The sequence below is a fragment of the Salmo trutta genome, chromosome 7, assembly GCF_901001165.1.
Source record: "Salmo trutta chromosome 7, fSalTru1.1, whole genome shotgun sequence".
NCBI lineage: Eukaryota > Metazoa > Chordata > Actinopteri > Salmoniformes > Salmonidae > Salmo > Salmo trutta.
Window position 1 is genome coordinate 16,733,640 of NC_042963.1, and position 9,029 is coordinate 16,742,668.

The following is a 9,029-nucleotide window of genomic DNA, read 5'->3' on the forward strand; positions in this document are numbered from 1 at the left end:
AAAAAGTTAATTGCTGTAAATTGCAGTAAATTGCTGACATGTACTCACTTTTGAGGACACAAGCTCAAGTACATAGTACAAATAATATTAAAATATTACATATGATTGTTTTCCTATTCAACAAAAGTGGGGTAAATGACTGAAATGCTTTCCGGGGTAAAGGACAAATGCTTTCTAAATATAGTGACAATGAAATTATAAACAACTTACTATAATATTTCACCTTTATTATAACTGTAAAATAAATATGATCATATTTAGTGACAGTACAAATTTGACCCTATTTCATATAACTGATGACAGAGCATTTTCTGCCAAGCCTCCTCTGAGTGACACAAAGAGAACATTTGAATGTCTGCAGACTCATTACAAGTTCAGCTTTACACATAAAGTGATTTTGTCCCTGTTTGACCGAGAGACAGTGGTCATGTTTCAATGCTACAACATTACATGTTTTTCATGTTGAGAGCTTAAAATCTGGTTGAAAATATCACAACTGGTGGATTGGTTAGACTGTCCCCTTTAATACGCTATCTCCAAGGCTGGGCTCCGTCCTTCAGAGATGAAGATGGGAGATGAAATCTATTCTTTGTCTGGAAAGGGAGTGACGTATCACATTTTCAGGCCTATGCAAATGTTGGGGGTAAAACCCTTCAAGTCAGCTCCACTGACAGAGTGGTAGCAGAAAGCAGACAGATGGGGCTTGCTGGCACTATAAGGCACTGCAATGTTTACAGAGCGCTTTGTACACCAAAAGGTCAGTCGGAACCGGTCCAGAACCACTCAAAGTCCTAAATAGGGGACTTAACATCTAAGAGGTTGGCACGGCAGGCTATATACCAGTGGTACTCATTGCTCGGCCAGCGGGCCGCATTTGTGGCTCACAGTGATTTTCTTATTTTCCATTCATAATACATAACAATGATACAATTTCAATGCAATGTGTTTAATGCAGGCCTGAATCACTTCCTTTAATTTATCTATTGTTCCCTGGACAGCAGATAGATGGCAGTATAGCGCTGCTGTTGAACAGAAACGCCGAAATAGAACGTTTGCCGAAATAGAACGTTTGCCGAAATAGAACGCAACTGCTCAGCTACAGCGACCAATACATATCAGTTTGCTACTAGCTAATTTTGCAGTCTGGTAGACATGGATTGATTTATTGTAAAAAAGAAACGTAAATGTACTGACAATGAAAATGAGGGGGAAGAGCTGGAAAACAACTTGACAGCTATGAATGAACAACCACCGGAGAACCAGGAAAATCAGGAAGATGGCGGCTGGGAGATGCAGCTAGCTAACGTAGCTAACGTGGCTCCGGTGGTTAAGAGAAGGATACGGTCGATTCAAGAAGAACACAGAAAGTTCCAAGAGAAATGGACAGACAAGTAATTTTTAGAATGCATAATGGGACTAGTTCACTTTGTCTTAATTGCCAGAAGGCAGTCAATTGTTTTAAACAAGCAAATTTAGAGCAACGTTTCCAGTCACACCATGCCCACTAGAGGTCGACCGATTATGATTTTTCAACGCCGATACCGATACCGGTTATTGGAGGGCCAAAAAAAGCCGGTGCCGATTAATCGGCCGATTTTTGTATATTTTTTTTATTTGTAATAATGACAATTACAACAATACTGAATGAACAGTTATTTTAACTTAATATAATACATCAATAGAATCAATTTAGCCTCAAATAAATAATGAAACATGTTCAATTTGGTTTAAATAATGCAAAAACAAAGTGTTGGAGAAGAAAGTAAAAGTGCAATATGTCCCATGTAAAAAAGCTAACGTTTAAGTTCCTTGCTCAGAACATGAGAACATATGAAATCTGGTGGTTCCTTTTAACGTGAGTCTTCAATATTCCCAGGTAAGATGTTTTAGGTTGTAGTTATTATAGGAATTATAGGACTATTTCTCTCTATACGATTTGTATTTCATATACCTTTGACTATTGGATGTCCTTATAGGCACTTTATTATTGCCAGTGTAACAGTATAGCTTCCGTCCCTCTCCTCGCTCCTACCTGGGCTTGAACCAGGAACACATCGACAACAGCCACCCTCGAAGCAGCGTTACCCATGCAGAGTAAGGGAAAGAACTACTCCAAGTCTCAGAGCGAGTGACGTTTGAAACGCTATTAGCGCGCACCTGGCTAACTAGCTAACCATTTCACATCGGTTACACCAGCCTAATCTCAGGAGTAGATAGGCTTGAAGTCATAAACAGCGCAATGCATTGCGAAGGGCTGCTGGCAAAACGCACAAAAGTGCTATTTTGAATTAATGCTTACGAGCCTGCTGCTACCTACCACCGCTCAGTCAGACTGCTCTATCAAATCATAGACTTAATTATAACATAATAACACACAGAAACACGAGCCTTAGGTCATTAATATGGTCGAATCCGGAAACTATCATCTCGAAAACAAAACGTTATTCCTGTTACATTGCACAATCTTCAATGTCATGTCATAATTACGTAAAATTCTGGCAAATTAGTTCGCAAACGAGCCAGGCGGCCCAAACTGTTGCATATACCCTGACTGCGTGCAATGAACGCAAAATGACACAATTTCACCTGGTTAATATTGCCTGCTAACCTGGATTTCTTTTAGCTAAATATGCAGGTTTAAAAATATATACATCTGTGTACTGATTTTAAGAAAAGCATTGATGTCTATGGTTGGGTACTGTCGTGCAACGATTGTGCTTTTTTCGCAAATGCGCTTTTGTTAGATCATCCCCGTTTGGCGAAGTCGGCTGTCTTTGTTAGGAAGAAATAGTCTTCACAGTTCGCAACGAGCCAGGCGGCCCAAACTGCTGCATATACCCTGACTCTGTTTGCAAGTGAAGTGACACATTTTCCCTAGTTTAAAAGAAATTCATGTTAGCAGGAAATATTAACTAAATATGCAGGTTTAAAAATATATACTTGTGTATTGATTTTAAGAAAGGCATTGATGTTTATGGTTGGAGCAACGTGTACCTAAGCGATTATATGCAACGCAGGACAGGCTAGATAAACTAGTAATATCATCAACCATGTGTAGTTAACTAGTGATTATGATTGATTGATTGTTTTTTATAAGATAAGTTTAATGCTAGTGTAACAGTATAGCCTTCGTCCCTCTCCTCACCCCAACCTGGGCTCGAGCCAGGGACCCTCTGCGCACATCAACAACTGACACCCCACGAAGCATCGTTACCCATCGCTCCACAAAAGCCGTGGCCCTTGCAGCGCAAGGGGAACAACTACTTAAGGTCGCAGAGCGAGTGACGTCACCGATTGAAACGCTATTAGCGCGCACCACCGCTAACTAGCTAGCCATTTCACATCGGTTACACTAGCTAGCAACTTACCTTGGCTTCTTACTGCATTCGCGTAACCTCGTGGAGTGCAAAGTAAAGCAGGTGGTTAGAGCGTTGGACTAGTTAACCGTAAGGTTGCAAGATTGAATCCCTGAGCTGACAAGGTAAAAATCTGTCATTCTGCCCCTGAACAAGGCAGTTAACCCACCGTTCCTAGGCCGTCATTGAAAATAAGAATGTGTTCTTAACTGACTTGCCTAGTTAAATAAAGGTCTAAAAAACAAAATTATAAAAAATTATAAAATTAAATTTAAAAAAAAATCGGCCAAATCGGCGTCCAAAAATAACGATTTCCGATTGTTATGAAAACTTGAAATCGGCCCTAATTAATCGGCCATTCTGATTAATCGGTCGACCTCTAATGCCCACTTTGACAAAACATATCCAACTCAAAGGACAGCTCAATGGACAACAAGAAATGATGGACAAATCTAACACTGTTGCAGAGAAAATTGCTTGGATCCTCGCAAGAAACAAGAAGGCCTTCACAGATGTGGAGATTGTCAAATAATGTTTTTTGGCCTCAGCGGAAATATTGTTTGCTGATTTCACAAACAAGGAAACTATTTTAAAGCAAATTAATTAAAGGACAGCAACTCTCAGACTCGACCATAACAAGACTCATAGAAGACATCGGCGAGGACATCGCTAAGCAACTGATTAATGACATATTGTGGCGCCGTGTTTTAGTATTGGGCTTGACGAAAGCACTGATGCCTAATTATGTGTTCCCTCAAAATGAGTCGTTCAGAGAGGAAATGTTATGTTTACTGCCCCTTCAGGAACAAACACGAGGAGAGGATATTCTGAAAGCCCTTGTTACATTTTTTTGCTGATAATAATATTGACTGGTCAAATCTGGCAACTGTGTGCACTGGCGGCGCCCCAAACATGCGAGGGAAGGAGAGGGGACTCAACAATGAACATTGTGAAACAAAAACAGAGAAACAGACATACCAATGCAAACCTGGATTGCCTCACAAGGATAGCAACAACAGATTATACATTTTGAATGAATTAAATCAAGGAGCAGAAGAGACATTTTTGCTCATCCAACTACCGAGGTAACCCTAAATATGGGTCTTATACATGTGATGATGCCTATTTGATGTGTGTATGTATATATTTGTGATGTGCTGTACGTCAAATCAATTGCATGTACTCTTTTGCTATGAATTTGCTCTCAATTGATAATTGATCATATTGGAAGAAAAAGTACAATAAATGAAAGATCTATGCGGCCTTCTGAATGATTGTCTCAACCCAAAGTGCCCCCTTACAAAAAATGGTGAGTAACACTGCTATATACCAACAGGCTTACTTGTAGACTACCGTAATGGCATGCAGCATCAACTCAACCCAGTGAGTCCATAACGTTTTCTTCAACCCAACAATTGGGACCCACTCAACAACTACAATATCTAAGCGCAGAGCATATATTATCTTTAAATGACTACACACATAAAGCAACAACTTTGCAACAGCTAGTCAAAAAGCCTTTGACTTGAAGATTTGACCCACAGGTGATGATTAAGCAGCCTCCCACTTTGATTCAACACACTGGTTGAATCAACAGCAACATTTTGCCTCAGCCTCATGGCAAAATGTGTAGAATAGCATGAGATTAGCTATAAAAGTCAAATTGTTATATTTTCTCCATGGAATTGTTTTTAGAATTGTAGGAAGTTATTTGAGTCATTGCTCAGACCTTGTGGGCTGTGAAACTGCAGTGTGCCCCTGCTCATTCACCCATCACAGCAAAAAAAAGCTATATCAATCAAATGTAGGCATAATAGTTTTTGCACTTAATAGGCCTAAAGTTATCTAAATGAATGGATTTGATAAAGTTATCAAAATGAATGAATTGTATCGTTCAAGACTTGATTGCACACTGCAACCCCCCCATACTTTCAATATAAAACCAATGTACACTTGTGATGAAGGTGCAATATGATCAATGAGCATGATGACTGAAAGGTGAGATTGTCACTCTGGGATTGTTTTATCAGATAGTATATTCAGTGGTTTGCATTTTACATTTCTTAAGTTTTACTCTCTCTCTCCCTTTCGATCGATTTGGACTCTGTTGATGATGACAGAAATGCGCTGGAAACATGCATAACGACACAAAATTAACATGCATTTTTTTGCATCAGTGTTTCCTTCAATGGGGCCACTTTGACCATGTTTTTGAGTATCTACCAGAAAGACATATCACAAGCATACCCTGTGTTAACAGGTCAAAATGTGACTTGGGGTGAATGACTGGAAGCGTGAGTGTGTCGAAAACTGATATTCTCAATTTCAAGTCTGTAGGCTATCGCTGAAGTAGAAGATAAAATCAAAAAATCGAAACACATTAAATAAGGAACATGATTCATATCGCAGAATAAATAGTTATTAGAAATTCAACAATTAAGTAGGACTTACCTGCGGGTTACTGAGATCAGGTCCTTCGCGCTCTCACTGCCAAACCAATGCGGCGCAAGCTTGTGCTCATAGTGCTGAAAGAACACCACAGGAAGCGCGAGCGCATTTCTTGTCTCGTGGAATCACCCAGTACTCCCAACACCACGGTGATTGGTTTTCCAATTCTATGCTACCTAATGCTTCTCTGATGTTTGTTAGTTGTTGCTGTACATACTGAGCAGTTTACTTCAATTGACTGTTTCAAATCACCATAACCCATGATCACACATGAAAACGTGTGCAGGGACTATTTAGGACGAATTAATATAATTCATGCTCAGTGTTTGCCTAATCCAAAAGTGCATGGTGGCATGTTCCTTCCCTCAAGACATGCATAGCCAGGCTGGTCTCATACACTATACGTAACATAGTCAACATAAATAGGTAAATATTATTATGATATGTTAGGTTTGGTTACATAAGACAGATGGTTACTTAAGGAAAAAATGACAGTCGGATGGTTGGTATGAGTTGGCGTACACAAAGTCTAGCAACCCAGAGGATGAGAGTTTGAATCTCATCATGGACAACTTTAGCTTTTTAGCTACTTTGAAACTACTTAGCATTTTAGTTAACCCTTCTCCTAGCTAACCCTAACTCTTTAACCTTACTCCTAAACTTAACCCTAACCTTAACCCCAAGCCTAGCTAACGTTAGCCAGCTAGCCACCTAGCTAGAATTTGTACATATCATACATTTTCAAATTCATAACATATTGCACAAAACGTTTAAATTTGTAACATATAAAACGAATTTTAATGCATAATATATAATAATAAATGGGTGGTGGACATCCACAAATTAAGACATATCATATGAAACGTAACAGAACTACAAATATAGATGTCTCGGTTTACATACATAATAATACAAAATGCTCTGAGACCAGGTTGCAGCCAGCAGCCGATTTTATTTGGTGTGTTACAATTTCAAACTGGCAATTTTAAGGCATTGATAGCCTACTGTGGGTGGGACATGCCACAACATGACAGCCTACATAAAGACGACGACGTCTATCCTAGTCTGATCTGTAGTTTTCAAAGGACATTACTTTCAAAGACTACAGGCTAGAATATTATAAACTATCTCAAAGATGTTTGCGAATTATAAATGAGAGGAGATTCAGATCATTCAACATTAGTTCGGAAATACTAAGAGAAAACAAAACCATATTTCTTACTCACACTCTTAGAGGCAAACGGAGGTGTATTTTTATAAGTAGGATAAGATGCCTACGGTTCTACATAAAGCAATATTCCCAGTGGGAAAACATTTGCACAGTGGATGTTGAAACGGGAGTTTTCGTTGACGACACCGTTAGGAATTGCAGTCCCATTGCGCCATCGTGTGCGCGCAAAATAGTCTAGTCAAGTGTAGCAGAGCTTGTCTGGGTAAAATATCAACGCAAACCCAACACCTGAAGTAGAAAAATAAGGCCATATCCTGATTATTGTATGGTTATACAGTAGGCCGAGGTCTGTAGTTATTATATAAGGAATACAATGTGTTGCACTGACAGTGAATGTAGCTGGCTTGCGCAGGTGCCTTGAGGAAACAGGCCTGGATGCAGGCAGACAATAATTATATATTTTTTTCTGGACTGCCTGCTTCCTATTTCGAAAACTGTCTGTATACATTTTACAAGAAATAATTACTGCCATTTGTATTTATTGTGCATTATAGATCACATAGGCCACATTGATGAAAGTAAAAACGTGAATAGTCTCAACCCACTGGGCAAAAACTGATTGAATCAATGTTGATTCCACGACATTTCATAAAAAAAAGTATATATCCCAGCTAACAATGACCTGTCGGTCTGCCAGCGTTTTTTGGGTGGCACGCCGTCAGCGGCTTTCCGTGGTCGGGCCTCCGGCGGCAGACTGGCAATCAGTCCACTAGCGTTTCTTGAGCGGCAAGCCGCTATGCTAGGTGGAGGTCTTATCTTCAGTGGAGGAACTTCAGCATGTCGATATGCGGACCAATGCGTGCGACCTGCTGTAACACCTTCTCATGAATTGAATAAGTACTGCTACTATTGCTGAAAACAATACATAATATATTGTAATATAAACCACACGGATTTGACAAGAATTGAACTGTACCATTCAGCTTTGTCTGGAAAATGCCCATTGAATGAAGTTCCACATTTTGTAATCACATAATGCAATTTTAATGTTATGGCAAGTTCCACTACTTGTATGTGTGTTCTTACAAGTAGATAGCTTGCATACTTTCACTTTTAAGTAACCTATTCAATAATCTTGGGCATTGTGAAGGAGAGTTTTAGTGAATATAGAACACAAATGACAGGAAATGCATCTTTATTTTAAAACAATACACAAATTAAGATATGGTATTAGGTATAGGTTAACCTCTCTGGGCCAGTGGCGTCCCACCTACTCAACAGCCAGTGTAATCCCGTGGCACGATATTAAAATACCTTAGAAATGCTATTACTTCAATTTTTCAAACATATGACTATTTTACACCATTTTAAAGACAAGACTCTCGTTAATCTAACCACACTGTCCAATTTCAAAAAGGCTTTACAACGTAAGCAAAACATTAGATTATGTCAGCAGAGTACCCAGCCAGAAATAATCAGACACCCATTTTTCAAGCTAGCATATAATGTCACATAAACCCAAACCACAGCTAAATGCAGCACTAACCTTTGATGATCTTCATCAGATGACAATCCTAGGACATTATGTTATACAATACATGCATGTTTTGTTCAATCAAGTTCATATTTATATCAAAAACCAGCTTTTTACATTAGCATGTGACTAGCATTCCCACCGAACACTTCCGGTGAATTTACTAAATTACTCACGATAAATGTTCACAAAAAACATAACAATTATTTTAAGAATTATAGATACAGAACTCCTTTATGCACTCGCTATGTCCAATTTTAAAATAGCTTTTCGGGTGAAAGCACATTTTGCAATATTCTGAGTAGATAGCTCGCCATCACGGGCTAGCTATTTAGACACCCACCAAGTTTAGCCATCACCAAAGTCAGATTTACTATAAGAAAAATTTGATTACCTTTGCTGTTCTTCATCAGAATGCACTCCCAGGACTTCTACTTCAATAACAAATGTTGGTTTGGTTCCAAATAATCCATAGTTATATCCAAATAGCGGCGTTTTGTTCGTGCGTTCAAGACACTAT

The 9,029-nt window shown here is 39.0% G+C and overlaps 1 protein-coding gene across 1 annotated transcript in view; it reads right to left on the reverse strand.

Annotated features, from left to right (window-relative positions):
• LOC115197031 (metabotropic glutamate receptor 8-like) overlaps positions 1-6,121 on the reverse strand; it is a 259,937-nt gene extending 253,816 nt beyond the window's left edge. Inside the window, exon 1 of the mRNA XM_029758159.1 lies at positions 5,808-6,121. The gene's annotated coding sequence lies outside the window, so the exon portion shown is untranslated. The remainder of the gene's footprint in view (positions 1-5,807) is intronic.
• Positions 6,122-9,029: the final 2,908 nt, after the last annotated feature.